General features: G+C 58.8%; 1 protein-coding gene across 3 annotated transcripts in view; it reads left to right on the top strand.

The window, feature by feature from the left end:
- Window positions 1-12,133: 12,133 nt before the first annotated feature.
- ESPL1 (extra spindle pole bodies like 1, separase) overlaps window positions 12,134-13,120 on the top strand; it is a 35,930-nt gene continuing 34,943 nt past the window's right edge. For all 3 annotated transcript variants that reach the window (XM_064401135.1, XM_064401136.1, XM_064401134.1), the window contains exon 1: window positions 12,134-12,182. The gene's annotated coding sequence lies outside the window, so the exon portion shown is untranslated. The remainder of the gene's footprint in view (window positions 12,183-13,120) is intronic.

The following is a 13,120-nucleotide window of genomic DNA, read 5'->3' as shown; positions in this document are numbered from 1 at the left end:
CCTTGCATCTGGGAGATATCCTGAAGCATGCGGAATTTCAGCAGGCAGCCGGCCACTCCGGGCCACCGGGCCCTGGACACGAACGATGCCATTTCCCCTGAGAAACAAAACTCACCAGGCCAGGTTCCTGATGTCAGTTTGCAGGAGGCACTTGGCACTCTCAAACCAGACACAGTTGCCTCTGGGGGCACCTTGCATCTGGGAGATATCCTGAACCATGCGGAATTTCAGCAGGCAGCCGGCCACTCCGGGCCACCGGGCCCTGGACACGAACGATGGCCTTTCCCCTGAGAAACAAAACTCACCAGGCCAGGTTCCTGATGTCAGTTTGCAGGAGGCACTTGGCACTGTCAAACCAGACAGTTGCCTGTGGGGGCACCTTGCATCTGGGAGATATCCTGAAGCATGCGGAATTTCAGCAGGCAGCCGGCCACTCCGGGCCACCGGGCCCTGGACACGAACGATGCCCTTTCCCCTGAGAAACAAAACTCACCAGGCCAGGTTCCTGATGTCAGTTTGCAGGAGGCACTTGGCACAGTCAAACCAGACACAGTTGCCTGTGGGGGCACCTTGCATCTGGGAGATATCCTGAAGCATGCGGAATTTCAGCAGGCAGCCGGCCACTCCGGGCCACCGGGCCCTGGACACGAACGATGGCCTTTCCCCTGAGAAACAAAACTCACCAGGCCAGGTTCCTGATGTCAGTTTGCAGGAGGCACTTGGCACAGTCAAACCAGACACAGTTGCCTCTGGGGGCACCTTGCATCTGGGAGATATCCTGAAGCATGCGGAATTTCAGCAGGCAGCCGGCCACTCCGGGCCACCGGGCCCTGGACACGAACGATGCCCTTTCCCCTGAGAAACAAAACTCACCAGGCCAGGCTCCTGATGTCAGTTTGCAGGAGGCACTTGGCATTGTCAAACCAGACACAGTTGCCTGTGGGGGCACCTTGCATCTGGGAGATATCCTGAAGCATGCGGAATTTCAGCAGGCAGCCGGCCACTCCGGGCCACCGGGCCCTGGACACGAACGATGCCCTTTCCCCTGAGAAACAAAACTCACCAGGCTAGGTTCCTGATGTCAGTTTGCAGGAGGCACTTTGCACTGTCAAACCAGACACAGTTGCCTGTGGGGGCACCTTGCATCTGGGAGATATCCTGAAGCATGCGGAATTTCAGCAGGCAGCCGGCCACTCCGGGCCACCGGGCCCTGGACACGAACGATGCCCTTTCCCCTGAGAAACAAAACTCACCAGGCCAGGTTCCTGATGTCAGTTTGCAGGAGGCACTTGGCACTGTCAAACCAGACACAGTTGCCTGTGGGGGCACCTTGCATCTGGGAGATATCCTGAAGCATGCGGAATTTCAGCAGGCAGCCGGCCACTCCGGGCCACCGGGCCCTGGACACGAACGATGGCCTTTCCCCTGAGAAACAAAACTCACCAGGCCAGGTTCCTGATGTCAGTTTGCAGGAGGCACTTGGCACAGTCAAACCAGACACAGTTGCCTCTGGGGGCACCTTGCATCTGGGAGATATCCTGAAGCATGCGGAATTTCAGCAGGCAGCCGGCCACTCCGGGCCACCGGGCCCTGGACACGAACGATGGCCTTTCCCCTGAGAAACAAAACTCACCAGGCCAGGTTCCTGATGTCAGTTTGGAGGAGGCACTTGGCACTGTCAAACCAGACAGTTGCCTGTGGGGGCACCTTGCATCTGGGAGATATCCTGAAGCATGCGGAATTTCAGCAGGCAGCCGGCCACTCCGGGCCACCGGGCCCTGGACACAAACGATGCCCTTTCCCCTGAGAAACAAAACTCACCAGGCCAGGTTCCTGATGTCAGTTTGCAGGAGGCACTTGGCACTGTCAAACCAGACACAGTTGCCTGTGGGGGCACCTTGCATCTGGGAGATATCCTGAAGCATGCGGAATTTCAGCAGGCAGCCGGCCACTCCGGGCCACCGGGCCCTGGTCACGAACGATGCCCTTTCCCCTGAGAAACAAAACTCACCAGGCCAGGTTCCTGATGTCAGTTTGCAGGAGGCACTTGGCACTGTCAAACCAGACACAGTTGCCTCTGGGGGCACCTTGCATCTGGGAGATATCCTGAAGCATGCGGAATTTCAGCAGGCAGCCGGCCACTCCGGGCCACCGGGCCCTGGACACGAACGATGCCCTTTCCCCTGAGAAACAAAACTCACCAGGCCAGGTTCCTGATGTCAGTTTGCAGGAGGCACTTGGCACTCTCAAACCAGACACAGTTGCCTGTGGGGGCACCTTGCATCTGGGAGATATCCTGAACCATGCGGAATTTCAGCAGGCAGCCGGCCACTCCGGGCCACCGGGCCCTGGACACGAACGATGCCCTTTCCCCTGAGAAACAAAACTCAGCAGGCCAGGTTCCTGATGTCAGTTTGCAGGAGGCACTTGGCACTGTAAAAATAAACACAGTTGCCTGTGGGGGCACCTTGCATCTGGGAGATATCCTGAAGCATGCGGAATTTCAGCAGGCAGCCGGCCACTCCGGGCCACCGGGCCCTGGACACGAACGATGCCCTTTCCCCTGAGAAACAAAACTCACCAGGCCAGGTTCCTGATGTCAGTTTGCAGGAGGCACTTGGCACTCTCAAACCAGACACAGTTGCCTGTGGGGGCACCTTGCATCTGGGAGATATCCTGAAGCATGCGGAATTTCAGCAGGCAGCCGGCCACTCCGGGCCACCGGGCCCTGGACACAAACGATGGCCTTTCCCCTGAGAAACAAAACTCACCAGGCCAGGTTCCTGATGTCAGTTTGCAGGAGGCACTTGGCACTGTCAAACCAGACACAGTTGCCTGTGGGGGCACCTTGCATCTGGGAGATATCCTGAAGCATGCGGAATTTCAGCAGGCAGCCGGCCACTCCGGGCCACCGGGCCCTGGACACGAACGATGCCCTTTCCCCTGAGAAACAAAACTCACCAGGCCAGGTTCCTGATGTCAGTTTGCAGGAGGCACTTGGCACTGTCAAACCAGACACAGTTGCCTGTGAGGGCACCTTGCATCTGGGAGATATCCTGAAGCATGCGGAATTTCAGCAGGCAGCCGGCCACTCCGGGCCACCGGGCCCTGGACACGAACGATGCCCTTTCCCCTGAGAAACAAAACTCACCAGGCCAGGTTCCTGATGTCAGTTTGCAGGAGGCACTTGGCACTGTCAAACCAGACACAGTTGCCTGTGGGGGCACCTTGCATCTGGGAGATATCCTGAGGCATGCGGAATTTCAGCAGGCAGCCGGCCACTCCGGGCCACCGGGCCCTGGACACGAACGATGGCCTTTCCCCTGAGAAACAAAACTCACCAGGCCAGGTTCCTGATGTCAGTTTGCAGGAGGCACTTGGCACTGTCAAACCAGACACAGTTGCCTGTGGGGGCACCTTGCATCTGGGAGATATCCTGAAGCATGCGGAATTTCAGCAGGCAGCCGGCCACTCCGGGCCACCGGGCCCTGGACACGAACGATGCCATTTCCCCTGAGAAACAAAACTCACCAGGCCAGGTTCCTGATGTCAGTTTGCAGGAGGCACTTGGCACTCTCAAACCAGACACAGTTGCCTGTGGGGGCACCTTGCATCTGGGAGATATCCTGAAGCATGCGGAATTTCAGCAGGCAGCCGGCCACTCCGGGCCACCGGGCCCTGGACACGAACGATGCCCTTTCCCCTGAGAAACAAAACTCACCAGGCCAGGTTCCTGATGTCAGTTTGCAGGAGGCACTTGGCACTGTAAAAATAAACACAGTTGCCTGTGGGGGCACCTTGCATCTGGGAGATATCCTGAAGCATGCGGAATTTCAGCAGGCAGCCGGCCACTCCGGGCCACCGGGCCCTGGACACGAACGATGGCCTTTCCCCAGAGAAACAAAACTCACCAGGCCAGGTTCCTGATGTCAGTTTGCAGGAGGCACTTGGCACTCCCAAACCAGACACAGTTGCCTGTGGGGGCACCTTGCATCTGGGAGATATCCTGAAGCATGCGGAATTTCAGCAGGCAGCCGGCCACTCCGGGCCACCGGGCCCTGGACACGAACGATGCCCTTTCCCCAGAGAAACAAAACTCACCAGGCCAGGTTCCTGATGTCAGTTTGCAGGAGGCACTTGGCACTCTCAAACCAGACACAGTTGCCTGTGGGGGCACCTTGCATCTGGGAGATATCCCTGAAGCATGCGGAATTTCAGCAGGCAGCCGGCCACTCCGGGCCACCGGGCCCTGGACACGAACGATGGCCTTTCCCCTGAGAAACAAAACTCACCAGGCCAGGTTCCTGATGTCAGTTTGCAGGAGGCACTTGGCACTGTCAAACCAGACACAGTTGCCTGTGGGGGCACCTTGCATCTGGGAGATATCCTGAACCATGCGGAATTTCAGCAGGCAGCCGGCCACTCCGGGCCACCGGGCCCTGGACACGAACGATGCCCTTTCCCCTGAGAAACAAAACTCACCAGGCCAGGTTCCTGATGTCAGTTTGCAGGAGGCACTTGGCACTCTCAAACCAGACACAGTTGCCTGTGGGGGCACCTTGCATCTGGGAGATATCCTGAAGCATGCGGAATTTCGGCAGGCAGCCGGCCACTCCGGGCCACCGGGCCCTGGACACGAACGATGGCCTTTCCCCTGAGAAACAAAACTCACCAGGCCAGGTTCCTGATGTCAGTTTGCAGGAGGCACTTGGCACTCTCAAACCAGACACAGTTGCCTCTGGGGGCACCTTGCATCTGGGAGATATCCTAAAGCATGCGGAATTTCAGCAGGCAGCCGGCCACTCCGGGCCACCGGGCCCTGGACACGAACGATGCCCTTTCCCCTGAGAAACAAAACTCACCAGGCCAGGTTCCTGATGTCAGTTTGCAGGAGGCACTTGGCACTCTCAAACCAGACACAGTTGCCTGTGGGGGCACCTTGCATCTGGGAGATATCCTGAAGCATGCGGAATTTCAGCAGGCAGCCGGCCACTCCGGGCCACCGGGCCCTGGACACGAACGATGCCCTTTCCCCTGAGAAACAAAACTCACCAGGCCAGGTTCCTGATGTCAGTTTGCAGGAGGCACTTGGCACTGTCAAACCAGACACAGTTGCCTCTGGGGGCACCTTGCATCTGGGAGATATCCTGAACCATGCGGAATTTCGGCAGGCAGCCGGCCACTCCGGGCCACCGGGCCCTGGACACGAACGATGGCCTTTCCCCTGAGAAACAAAACTCACCAGGCCAGGTTCCTGATGTCAGTTTGCAGGAGGCACTTGGCACTCTCAAACCAGACACAGTTGCCTCTGGGGGCACCTTGCATCTGGGAGATATCCTGAAGCATGCGGAATTTCAGCAGGCAGCCGGCCACTCCGGGCCACCGGGCCCTGGACACGAACGATGCCCTTTCCCCTGAGAAACAAAACTCACCAGGCCAGGTTCCTGATGTCAGTTTGCAGGAGGCACTTGGCACTGTCAAACCAGACACAGTTGCCTGTGGGGGCACCTTGCATCTGGGAGATATCCTGAAGCATGCGGAATTTCAGCAGGCAGCCGGCCACTCCGGGCCACCGGGCCCTGGACACGAACGATGCCCTTTCCCCTGAGAAACAAAACTCACCAGGCCAGGTTCCTGATGTCAGTTTGCAGGAGGCACTTGGCACTGTCAAACCAGACACAGTTGCCTGTGGGTGCTCCTTGCATCTGGGAGATATCCTGAAGCATGCGGAATTTCAGCAGGCAGCCGGACACTCCGGGCCACCCGGCCGTGGACACAAACGATGCCCTTTCCCCTGAGAAACAAAACTCACCAGGCCAGGTTCCTGATCTCAGTTTGCAGGAGGCACTTGGCACTGTCAAACCAGACACAGTTGCCTGTGGGGGCACCTTGCATCTGGGAGATATCCTGAAGCATGCGGAATTTCAGCAGGCAGCCGGCCACTCCGGGCCACCGGGCCCTGGACACGAACCATGGCCTTTCCCCTGAGAAACAAAACTCACCTGGCCAGGTTCCTGATGTCAGTTTGCAGGAGGCACTTGGCACTGTCAAACCAGACACAGTTGCCTGTGGGGGCACCTTGCATCTGGGAGATATCCTGAAGCATGCGGAATTTCAGCAGGCAGCCGGCCACTCCGGGCCACCGGGCCCTGGACACGAACGATGCCCTTTCCCCTGAGAAACAAAACTCACCAGGCCAGGTTCCTGATCTCAGTTTGCAGGAGGCACTTGGCACTGTCAAACCAGACACAGTTGCCTGTGGGGGCACCTTGCATCTGGGAGATATCCTGAAGCATGCGGAATTTCAGCAGGCAGCCGGCCACTCCGGGCCACCGGGCCCTGGACACGAACGATGCCCTTTCCCCTGAGAAACAAAACTCACCAGGCCAGGTTCCTGATGTCAGTTTGCAGGAGGCACTTGGCACTGTCAAACCAGACACAGTTGCCTGTGGGGGCACCTTGCATCTGGGAGATATCCTGAAGCATGCGGAATTTCAGCAGGCAGCCGGCCACTCCGGGCCACCGGGCCCTGGACACGAACGATGCCCTTTCCCCTGAGAAACAAAACTCACCAGGCCAGGTTCCTGATGTCAGTTTGCAGGAGGCACTTGGCACTGTCAAACCAGACACAGTTGCCTGTGGGGGCACCTTGCATCTGGGAGATATCCTGAAGCATGCGGAATTTCAGCAGGCAGCCGGCCACTCCGGGCCACCGGGCCCTGGACACGAACGATGCCCTTTCCCCTGAGAAACAAAACTCACCAGGCCAGGTTCCTGATGTCAGTTTGCAGGAGGCACTTGGCACTGTCAAACCAGACACAGTTGCCTGTGGGGGCACCTTGCATCTGGGAGATATCCTGAAGCATGCGGAATTTCAGCAGGCAGCCGGCCACTCCGGGCCACCGGGCCCTGGACACGAACGATGCCCTTTCCCCTGAGAAACAAAACTCACCAGGCCAGGTTCCTGATGTCAGTTTGCAGGAGGCACTTGGCACTCTCAAACCAGACACAGTTGCCTGTGGGGGCACCTTGCATCTGGGAGATATCCTGAAGCATGTGGAATTTCAGCAGGCAGCCGGCCACTCCGGGCCACCGGGCCCTGGACACGAACGATGCCCTTTCCCCTGAGAAACAAAACTCACCAGGCCAGGTTCCTGATGTCAGTTTGCAGGAGGCACTTGGCACAGTCAAACCAGACACAGTTGCCTGTGGGGGCACCTTGCATCTGGGAGATATCCTGAAGCATGCGGAATTTCAGCAGGCAGCCGGCCACTCCGGGCCACCGGGCCCTGGACACGAACGATGCCCTTTCCCCTGAGAAACAAAACTCACCAGGCCAGGTTCCTGATGTCAGTTTGCAGGAGGCACTTGGCACAGTCAAACCAGACACAGTTGCCTGTGGGGGCACCTTGCATCTGGGAGATATCCTGAAGCATGCGGAATTTCAGCAGGCAGCCGGCCACTCCGGGCCACCGGGCCCTGGAAACGAACGATGGCCTTTCCCCTGAGAAACAAAACTCACCTGGCCAGGTTCCTGATGTCAGTTTGCAGGAGGCACTTGGCACTGTCAAACCAGACACAGTTGCCTGTGGGGGCACCTTGCATCTGGGAGATATCCTGAAGCATGCGGAATTTCAGCAGGCAGCCGGCCACTCCGGGCCACCGGGCCCTGGACACGAACGATGCCCTTTCCCCTGAGAAACAAAACTCACCAGGCCAGGTTCCTGATGTCAGTTTGCAGGAGGCACTTGGCACTGTCAAACCAGACACAGTTGCCTGTGGGGGCACCTTGCATCTGGGAGATATCCTGAAGCATGCGGAATTTCAGCAGGCAGCCGGCCACTCCGGGCCACCGGGCCCTGGACACGAACGATGCCCTTTCCCCTGAGAAACAAAACTCACCAGGCCAGGTTCCTGATGTCAGTTTGCAGGAGGCACTTGGCACTGTCAAACCAGACACAGTTGCCTGTGGGGGCACCTTGCATCTGGGAGATATCCTGAACCATGCGGAATTTCAGCAGGCAGCCGGCCACTCCGGGCCACCGGGCCCTGGACACGAACGATGCCCTTTCCCCTGAGAAACAAAACTCACCAGGCCAGGTTCCTGATGTCAGTTTGCAGGAGGCACTTGGCACTGTCAAACCAGACACAGTTGTCTGTGGGGGCACCTTGCATCTGGGAGATATCCTGAAGCATGCGGAATTTCAGCAGGCAGCCGGCCACTCCGGGCCACCGGGCCCTGGACACGAACGATGCCCTTTCCCCTGAGAAACAAAACTCACCAGGCCAGGTTCCTGATGTCAGTTTGCAGGAGGCACTTGGCACAGTCAAACCAGACACAGTTGCCTGTGGGGGCACCTTGCATCTGGGAGATATCCTGAAGCATGCGGAATTTCAGCAGGCAGCCGGCCACTCCGGGCCACCGGGCCCTGGACACGAACGATGCCCTTTCCCCTGAGAAACAAAACTCACCAGGCCAGGTTCCTGATGTCATTTTGCAGGAGGCACTTGGCACTGTCAAACCAGACACAGTTGCCTGTGGGGGCACCTTGCATCTGGGAGATATCCGGAACCATGCGGAATTTCAGCAGGCAGCCGGCCACTCCGGGCCACCGGGCCCTGGACACGAACGATGCCCTTTCCCCTGAGAAACAAAACTCACCAGGCCAGGTTCCTGATGTCAGTTTGCAGGAGGCACTTGGCACTGTCAAACCAGACACAGTTGCCTGTGGGGGCACCTTGCATCTGGGAGATATCCGGAACCATGCGGAATTTCAGCAGGCAGCCGGCCACTCCGGGCCACCGGGCCCTGGACGCGAACGATGCCCTTTCCCCTGAGAAACAAAACTCACCAGGCCAGGTTCCTGATGTCAGTTTGCAGGAGGCACTTGGCACTGTCAAACCAGACACAGTTGCCTGTGGGGGCACCTTGCATCTGGGAGATATCCTGAAGCATGCGGAATTTCAGCAGGCAGCCGGCCACTCCGGGCCACCGGGCCCTGGACACGAACGATGCCCTTTCCCCTGAGAAACAAAACTCACCAGGCCAGGTTCCTGATGTCAGTTTGCAGGAGGCACTTGGCACTGTCAAACCCGACACAGTTGCCTGTGGGTGCTCCTTGCATCTGGGAGATATCCTGAAGCATGCGGAATTTCAGCAGGCAGCCGGCCACTCCGGGCCACCGGGCCCTGGACACGAACGATGGCCTTTCCCCTGAGAAACAAAACTCACCAGGCCAGGTTCCTGATGTCAGTTTGCAGGAGGCACTTGGCACTGTCAAACCAGACACAGTTGCCTGTGGGGGCACCTTGCATCTGGGAGATATCCTGAAGCATGCGGAATTTCAGCAGGCAGCCGGCCACTCCGGGCCACCGGGCCCTGGACACGAACGATGCCCTTTCCCCTGAGAAACTAAACTCACCAGGCCAGGTTCCTGATCTCAGTTTGCAGGAGGCACTTGGCACTGTCAAACCAGACACAGTTGCCTGTGGGGGCACCTTGCATCTGGGAGATATCCTGAAGCATGCGGAATTTCAGCAGGCAGCCGGCCACTCCGGGCCACCGGGCCCTGGACACGAACGATGCCCTTTCCCCTGAGAAACAAAACTCACCAGGCCAGGTTCCTGATGTCAGTTTGCAGGAGGCACTTGGCACTCTCAAACCAGACACAGTTGCCTGTGGGGGCACCTTGCATCTGGGAGATATCCTGAAGCATGCGGAATTTCAGCAGGCAGCCGGCCACTCCGGGCCACCGGGCCCTGGACACGAACGATGCCCTTTCCCCTGAGAAACAAAACTCACCAGGCCAGGTTCCTGATGTCAGTTTGCAGGAGGCACTTGGCACTCTCAAACCAGACACAGTTGCCTGTGGGGGCACCTTGCATCTGGGAGATATCCTGAAGCATGCGGAATTTCAGCAGGCAGCCGGCCACTCCGGGCCACCGGGCCCTGGACACGAACCATGGCCTTTCCCCTGAGAAACAAAACTCACCAGGCCAGGTTCCTGATCTCAGTTTGCAGCAGGCACTTGGCACTCTCAAACCAGACACAGTTGCCTGTGGGGGCACCTTGCATCTGGGAGATATCCTGAAGCATGCGGAATTTCAGCAGGCAGCCGGCCACTCCGGGCCACCGGGCCCTGGACACGAACAATGCCCTTTCCCCTGAGAAACAAAACTCACCAGGCCAGGTTCCTGATCTCAGTTTGCAGGAGGCACTTGGCACTGTCAAACCAGACACAGTTGCCTGTGGGGGCACCTTGCATCTGGGAGATATCCTGAAGCATGCGGAATTTCAGCAGGCAGCCGGCCACTCCGGGCCACCGGGCCCTGGACACGAACGATGCCCTTTCCCCTGAGAAACAAAACTCACCAGGCCAGGTTCCTGATCTCAGTTTGCAGGAGGCACTTGGCACTCTCAAACCAGACACAGTTGCCTGTGGGGGCACCTTGCATCTGGGAGATATCCTGAAGCATGCGGAATTTCAGCAGGCAGCCGGCCACTCCGGGCCACCGGGCCCTGGACACGAACGATGCCCTTTCCCCTGAGAAACAAAACTCACCAGGCCAGGTTCCTGATCTCAGTTTGCAGGAGGCACTTGGCACTGTCAAACCAGACACAGTTGCCTGTGGGGGCACCTTGCATCTGGGAGATATCCGGAACCATGCGGAATTTCAGCAGGCAGCCGGCCACTCCGGGCCACCGGGCCCTGGACACGAACGATGCCCTTTCCCCTGAGAAACAAAACTCACCAGGCCAGGTTCCTGATGTCAGTTTGCAGGAGGCACTTGGCACTCTCAAACCAGACACAGTTGCCTGTGGGGGCACCTTGCATCTGGGAGATATCCTGAAGCATGCGGAATTTCAGCAGGCAGCCGGCCACTCCGGGCCACCGGGCCCTGGACACGAACGATGCCCTTTCCCCTGAGAAACAAAACTCACCAGGCCAGGTTCCTGATGTCAGTTTGCAGGAGGCACTTGGCACTCTCAAACCAGACACAGTTGCCTGTGGGGGCACCTTGCATCTGGGAGATATCCTGAAGCATGCGGAATTTCAGCAGGCAGCCGGCCACTCCGGGCCACCGGGCCCTGGACACGAACGATGCCCTTTCCCCTGAGAAACAAAACTCACCAGGCCAGGTTCCTGATGTCAGTTTGCAGGAGGCACTTGGCACTCTCAAACCAGGCACAGCTGCCTGTGGGGGCACCTTGCATCTGGGAGATATCCTGAAGCATGCGGAATTTCAGCAGGCAGCCGGCCACTCCGGGCCACCGGGCCCTGGACACGAACGATGCCTTTCCCCTGAGAAACAAAACTCACCAGGCCAGGTTCCTGATGTCAGTTTGCAGGAGGCACTTGGCACTGTCAAACCAGACACAGCTGCCTGTGAGGGCACCTTGCATCTGGGAGATATCCTGAAGCATGCGGAATTTCAGCAGGCAGCCGGCCACTCCGGGCCACCGGGCCCTGGACACGAACGATGCCCTTTCCCCTGAGAAACAAAACTCACCAGGCCAGGTTCCTGATGTCAGTTTGCAGGAGGCATTTGGCACTGTCAAACCAGACACAGCTGTCTGGTTTTTTTTATTTATATCTAGGTATTTTTAAGGGTATTCTGAAGCTATTTTTACTCTTTTTTTTAACATTTAGGTGATTTTAAGGGCATTCTGAGGCTATTTTTACTTTTTAAAATTTTTTTTTAATATTTAGGTGATTTTAAGGGTATTCTGAGGCTATTTTTAGGTTCTTCTGAGTTTTTTCTTTATGCCTTGGGTATTTTAATGGTATTCTGAGGCTAATTTTAGGTTTTTCTGGGGGTTTTTTTAGGGAATTTATAGGGTTTTTTAGGGTCCTTTCAGGGCATGGCAGAGCCTGAGAAGCAATTCGGGGTTTGAGGGTAACCCCGGCTGGGAGCTGCGCCTCTTAAATACCGGGGAAAAAAACCCACCCTGGACACGCCCCCACCCCAACTCCGCCCACATTTACCCTCGCCCCGCCCCGCGCACGCGCGCAGAAACGCGCTTGGCAGCGCGTGGACTACGACTCCCGTGAACCCCCGCGCGGCGGGCGGGGCGGCGCTCTGATTGGGCGCCGAGGGGCGGTGCCGCGCGCTGATTGGCTGCGGCCCGGGTTTGAACAGGCGCGCGGCAGGCCCCCCCCCCGGCGGAGCAGCGGCGCAGCGTGAGCGCGGGGGGCGGGCCGGGGGAATTCGGGGAAATTTGGGGCGATTTGGGGCGATTTGGGGGTCCCCGGGGGGAATTTGGGGGGTGAGGCTCCCTCTGGGAGCCGGGGAGGGCGGGAGGGGCCCGGCGAGGAGCGGGAGAGGCAGCGCTGCGGGTGAGGGGGGCGGGGGGTGAAGGCCGCGGGAGGCCTGAGGGGGTGGGGGGGGGTCTGGGACTCTGGGGGGGCCTGGAAATGGGGCTGGGGGTGTCAGGAAGTGGGACCGGGGGGCTGTGGGCCTGGCTGGGGGGACTGGGGGGGGATCTGATCCCTTAGGGGGGCTGGGGAGTGTGGGTGGGGGCTCAGGAATTGGGGCTGGGGGCTCAGGGGGGTCAGGAATTGGGGCTGGGGGCTCAGGGGTGTCAGGAATTGGGGCTGGGGGCTCAGGGGGGTCAGGAATTGGGGCTGGGGGCTCGGGGGGGGGGTCAGGAATTGGGGCTGGGGGCTCGGGGGGGGGTCAGGAATTGGGGCTGGGGGCTCAGGGGTGTCAGGAATTGGGGCTGAGGGTCCCTGGGGTGTCAGGAATTGGGGCTGGGGGCTCAGGGGGGTCAGGAATTGGGGCTGGGGGCTCGGGGAGGGTCAGGAATTGGGGCTGAGGGTCTTTGGGGTGTCAGGAATTGGGGCTGAGGGTCTTTGGGGTGTCAGGAATTGGGGCTGAGGGTCCCTGGGGTGTCAGGAATAGGGGCTGGGGGCTCGGAGGGTGTCAGGAATTGGGGCTGGGGTCTTTGGGGTGTCAGGAATTGGGGCTGGGGGTCCTTGGGGTGTCCAGGAATAGGGGCTGGGGTCTTTGGGGTGTCAGGAATTGGGGCTGGGGGCTCGGGGGGGGTCAGGAATTGGGGCTGGGGGCTCGGGGGTGTCAGGAATTGGGGCTGGGGGTCTCTGGGGTGTCAGGAATTGGG

This window comes from Passer domesticus, chromosome 31 (genome assembly GCF_036417665.1).
Source record: "Passer domesticus isolate bPasDom1 chromosome 31, bPasDom1.hap1, whole genome shotgun sequence".
NCBI classification, from domain to species: Eukaryota; Metazoa; Chordata; class Aves; order Passeriformes; family Passeridae; genus Passer; species Passer domesticus.
The sequence above is the reverse complement of the archived record's forward strand: the minus strand, read 5'-3'. Positions and strand labels throughout refer to the sequence as shown.